The following is a 6,000-nucleotide window of genomic DNA, read 5'->3' as shown; positions in this document are numbered from 1 at the left end:
GAGATAGGGTCTCACTATGTTGCCCAGGCAGATCGTGAACTCCCGGGCTCAAGCAATCTCCTACCTTGGCCTCCGAAAGTGTTGGGATTAGAGGCGTGGGCCACTGTGCCCAGTCTCCCTTGTTTTCCTATAAATACATGATGCCTAGTCTATACATTGAAAGAAATTTATTTCCTCTAAATATAAATGATTTAACAGTCATTTATGTAGAACTTACTCTGGGCTTAAACACTGTGCTAAGTTCCAAAGAAAGAAACAAAGATGAATTAGACAGGTTAATCAATTTTTTGCAAGTGAAATAAAACCTGACATTTGTAGTCCTAAATAAGTGGGGTTTCATTTTCTTAAACTCTAAGAAGTCTGGAGAAATATAGTCCAGAGATAGTGTAGTGCCTTAATGACATCATCAAAGACCTAGGTCCTCCTTTTCTCCCAGGTATTTCTGGGAGTCATTGGGAGTCATCAGATAAGGTTGCCAGATAAAATACAGGACACACAGTTAAATTTGAATTTCAGGTAAATAACAAATAATTCCTCTTAGCATGACTGTATCCCATGCAATATTTGGGACATATGTATACTAAACTTTTTTTGATATTCATCTGGAATTCAATATTAACTGAGTGTCCTGGGTTGTTTTGTTTTGTTTTGTTTTTTTGCTTTGTTTCTTTTTTTGAGACGGAATCTCACTCTGTTGCCTAGGCTGGAGTGCAGTAGTGGATCTCAACTCACTGAAACCTCTGCCTCCCGGGTTCAAGAGATTCCCTTTCCTCACCCTCCCAAGTAGCTGGGACTACAGGTGTGCGCCACCATACCCAGATAATTTTTTTTATATTTTCAGTAGAAATGGGGTTTCACCATGTTAGCCAAGCTGGTCTTGAACTCCTGACGTCAGGTGATCTGCCCACCTCAACCTCCCAAAGTGCTGGGATTACAGGCCTGAGCCACCGCGCCTGGCTCTGTGTTTTTATTTGTTAAATCTTGCAATGCTCCCTTTAGGGAGCAGCTCACATGTGTTCATGACAAATACTATCAGTTACTCCCTCAGCCCATGTTTTCTAGAAAAACTGAGCAGAGGCAAGCCTCACATGCTACAGCTTATTGTAAATCCCAGGGCGGGGGCAAGACAGGGAAGGAAGGAAAGCAAATGCAAGGTGGCACTTGGATTAGCAGCCCACAGCTTCCAAGGAAAGAGAGCAGCTGCTCAGCTGTGCAGAATGTTGTCTAGATGGGCCCTGTAGAAACCCATGCCTTGGAAATGTCCCTCTTGGTGAAAAAGGAGAGGGCTATATCTGCCAGGTCTTTCACCTTCTGTCATTGTTAAGATTCACTACACAGGGTGTTGATTCCCCTACTCTTCTGGTTGAGTTACGTGGCTACTCTATGCAGTTGATAGGGAGGCCAGATCCCATGTCCTCCAGTGTGGCCTTCACCTGAGCCCAGAAGTGTGAGAGGAGCCACAGCAGCTGTGGGTCTAGTCAGGAAAAATCTAGACACCTGTGCTGTCCCCATAAGCATTATAGAAACCATGTAGAAGCAGGATCTCTCCAGGGGGAGGCTGAGGCTGCTGGCACTATGAGGAGATGAAGTGATGATGACTGCAGCAGCAAGCACACTGGCAGCCACAGCCCTGGGGCGAGGAGACTGGTGTACGCATCACATGGACCATGTTCTCACCTCCTCCTGCTAGAGCTTCCTCTGCTGGGGATCTCCTCCAGACACTACTGCCCTTGCAAGATATCACTACTTCTGCTAGCCTCTTCACATGCATCTGCAGAGGCCACTGTGGCAGACCCCACAATTCCTGGCAGGGGGCTTCTGCCACCTTCTGTGCCACTGGAGCCCCTAAATGCTATGGTAGAAAAGGAAGGTGGCCTCTCTTTTCCTGAATTTGTTTCATACTCTTTTAGGTGGTTACCTATGGGGACATTTTCTGAATCAAGTGTCAGCAAAATCACACTCAAACTGACCGTGGCAAAAAATAAGTAAGTAACCAAAAGGAAGATACTATTTATGTTATTGAAGACATTTCTTAGAAGATGACATACAAATGGCCAATGGGTATTTGAGAAATGCTCGACATCACTAATCATCAGGAAAATGCAAATCAAAACCACGATGAGATCTCATATGACCCCAGTTAGAATAGCTATTATCAAAAAGTCAAAAAAAATGCTGCTGAGAATATGGAGAAAGCGGAACACACACTGTTGGTGGGAATGTAAATTAGTACATCTATTACAGGAAACAATATGGAGATTCCTTAAGAAGCTAAAAATAGAATTACCGTATGATCCAGCAATCCCCCTGCTGGGTATATCTTCGAAAGAAAGGAAATTAATATATCAAAGAGACATCTGCACTCCCATGTTTATTGCAGCACTATTCATAATATCAAAGATGTGGAATCAACCAAATTGTCCATCAGTGGGAGAATGGATAAAGCAAATATGGCATATATACACAGTGGAATACTATTTGGCCATGGAAAATAATGAAATCCTGTCATTTACAGCAACATGGATGGAACCGGAGATCATTATGTTAAGTAAAATAAGCCAGGCACAGAAAGACAAATATCACATGTTCTCATGCATATGTGGGAACTAAAAAAGTGGACCTCATGGACATAGAAAGTAGAATGGTGGCTACCAGAAGCTGGGAAAGGAAGTGGGAGGAAGGTCAAGAGAAGTTGGTTAATGGGTACAGAGATACAGTTAGATAGAAGGAATAAGGTCTAGTATTATATAGTGTAATGGGAAGTTATAGTTAATTTTTTTTTTTTTTTTTTGAGACGGAGTCTTGCTCTGTCACCCAGGCTGGAGTGCAGTGGCGTGATCTCGGCTCACTGCAACCTCCGCCTCCTGGGTTCAAGTGATTCTCCCACCTCAGCCTCCCAAGTAGCTGGGACTACTAATTTTTGTATTTTTAGTAGAAATGGGGTTTCACCATGTTGGCCAGGCTGGTCTCGAACTCCTGACCTCAGGTGATCTGCCCTCCTTGGCCTCCCAAAGGGCTGGGATTACAGGCATGAGCCACCATGCCTGGCCTATAGTTAATAATTTATTGTGTATTTCAAAATAGCTAGAAGAGAAGAATTTTAATGTTCCCAACACAAAGAAAAGAAAAATGTTTGATGTGATGGATATCCAGTTACCCTGATTTGATCCTTACACATTGTATACATGTATCAAAATATATACCCCAAAATATGTACAACTAATATAGATAATTAAAAATAATTTTAAAAAAGTATGATGTTAAAAAAAAATCCCAAGAGGAGCTTTACGTTCAGATGTGGCTGGGCTCAGAGCTCGAGTGAGGTCTTCTGGGTTCTTTCTAACTCTTTGCTCTGCCCTTCCCTCTGTTGCCAGCATTCTTAGGCTCTAGGCAGGGGCAAACCATCATAACCTAACGGCCTCCAAGGCAGTACGAGGAAAGCCTCTCTTCTGGGAGTTCTGCAGAGGAGTCTTGGATTTCTTCTCATCAGACCAACTCAGGCGAGGAGCCCACTCCTAAGCCAGGGAATGAACTATGCTCACTGCCCAAGGCTGAGTCATGTGTTGCACCCCAACAACATGACTAGGAGAGGGCGGGGAAGTCAGGGAGTGTTGCTGCACCAAGGGAGAGGGTGCTGGGAGACAAACAAAGAAATATTGGCCACAGATTGGCCACAAACAAAGAAGGACTGCTTGTGCCTCCACTCCTCAGAGAGTTTTAATGTACACCCCCCTTCTCTATAGGACCAAGCTGTAAGTTCCTGGGGACTGTTCCTGGGGCAGACTAACAGAAGAAAGCAATCTTAGTCAAAATCTTCCCTCTCCAAGAACTAAGCCTGCTTACTGAGTCAGACTCATGAGCTCCCCACCACTAATCAAGCTGTCCACGTGGAATCAAGCAATGTACTTTCGGGTGCATTTGCTCCCAAAAGGTGTGGTCAGTATCTCACGCAGAAAGATTGTTTGGCCTTGTGATCCAGGAGAAACCACTCTGATCTTTGCTGATCCCAGGCTCCTCTGTGATCGGGTACAGGAAATCAGAACCCTCAAATAACAGGCTTGATATGGTTTGGCTGTGTCCCCACCCAAATCTCATCTTGAATTGTAGCTCCCACAATTCCCTTGTGTCTTGGGAAGAACCTGGTGGGAGGCAATTGAATTATGGGGGCAGGTCTTTCCTGCACTGTTCTCATGATAGTGAATGAGTCTCACAAGATCTGATGGTTTTAAAAATGGGGAGTTTCGCTGCACAAGCTCTCTCTTTGCCTGCTACCATCCACGTAAGATGTAACTTGCTTCTCCTTGCCTTCCACCATGATTATGAGGCCTCTGCAGCCATGTGGAACTGTAAGTACATTAAACCTCTTTTGTTCTGTAAATTGCCCAGTCTCGGGTATTTTTTTTTTTTCTTTGAGATGGAGGCTTGCTCTGTCACCCAGGCTGGAGTGCAGTGGCGCCATCTCCGCTCACTGCAAGCTCTGCCTCCTGGGTTCATGCCTTTCTCCTGCCTCAGCCTCCCGAGTAGCTGGGACTACAGGTGACCTCCACCACACCCGGCTAATTTTTTGTGTTTTTATTAGAGATGTGGTTTCAGCATGTTGGCCAGCCTGGTCTTGAATTCCTGACCTCAGGTGATCCGCCTGTCTTGGCCTCCCAAAGTGCTGGGATTACAGGCACGAGCTACTCCACCCGGACAAGGACACATTCTTATGTTGATTCTGACAGACTTCCCCACAAGGTGTTTCACATATAAGCCATGAACTGGGGCTGGGTTCAAAACCCACATGCTTCTGGAAGGGAATATTGATCCAAAAAACTAGATCTGTCAAGTATGAAAAGCAACCAAAAAAAAAAAAGGATGTGATGTATCCTTTATTTAAAAATATTTTTTCCTCAGCCTTTGCCTTTGAGCCTGTGGATAGGATAGGTTATAAGTCGGAGCTGTGCCGACTTAATCTTGATGCTTGGTCATTCAAAGCACTGACATGGCTCTTCCACAGGAGGCCTGTGCACTGCCACTCATGCTGCCACCATGTCTTGAGTGATCACTGAGAAGTTCCAGCCATGTTTTGTGAGTACTCAACATCAACATCAATGTGTAGCAGAAAATAGCCCTTGCCATCACTGCCATTAAGGGTGTGGGCTGAAGTTATGCTCGTGTGGAGTTGAAAAAGCAGACATCAACTTCCCCAAGAGGGCAGGAGAATTCACTGAGGATGAGGTGGAACTCCCTGAGGATCACCATGATGCAGAATCCACGCCAGTACAAGAACCCAGACTAGTTCCTGAACAGAAAGAAGGAGGTAAAGGATGGAAACTATAGCTAGGTCCTGGTCTGGACAACAAGCTCTGTGAAGACCTGGAGCAACTGAAGAAGATTCAGGCCCATAGAAGGCCGTGCCACTTCTGGGACCTTTGTGTCTGAGGCCAGCGTGCCAAGACCACTGGCTGCCATAGCTATACTGTGAGTGGATTCAGGAAGAAGTAAGTTTGTAGGCCTTGTCTGTATATATACTTAAAAACATAAAAATAAAATAAAGTCCTGGTATCACCTTAAAGTTTAGGATAAGGTCACTATGAAAAGATCCCAAGCCACACTACGAATTATACAAATGAGAGCACTATTTATATACAGTAGATGGACAGAAATGACAAAGTCTGACTAAACCAAATGTCAATAATGTATTATACATGACTGTGGGAATGTAAATTGGTTTAGCCACTGTGAAAAACAATTTGTCAGGCTGGGCACAGTGGCTCACACCTGTAATCCCAGCACTTTGGGAGGCCGAGGCGGGCGGATCACTTGAGGTCAGGAGTTCAAGACCAGCCTGGCCAACATGCTGAAGTCCTGTCTCTACTAAAAATACAAAAAATTAGCTGGGCATGGTGGCAGGCGCCTGTAATCTCAGCTACTCAGAAGGTTGAGGCAGGAGAATCACTTGGACCCGGGAGGTGGAGGTTGCAGTGAGCCAAGATTGTGCCACTGCACTCCAGCCCG

The 6,000-nt window shown here is 44.9% G+C and overlaps 1 pseudogene; it reads left to right on the top strand.

Annotated features, from left to right (window-relative positions):
- Positions 1-5,031: 5,031 nt before the first annotated feature.
- The window catches only part of LOC116472443 (small ribosomal subunit protein uS13-like), a 39,472-nt pseudogene continuing 38,503 nt past the window's right edge, over positions 5,032-6,000 (top strand).

The sequence above is a fragment of the Hylobates moloch genome, unplaced genomic scaffold (assembly GCF_009828535.3).
Source record: "Hylobates moloch isolate HMO894 unplaced genomic scaffold, HMol_V3 SCAFFOLD_8, whole genome shotgun sequence".
Classification (NCBI taxonomy): Eukaryota; Metazoa; Chordata; class Mammalia; order Primates; family Hylobatidae; genus Hylobates; species Hylobates moloch.
Note: the sequence above shows the minus strand (reverse complement) of the source record. Positions and strands in the feature narration are given on the sequence as shown.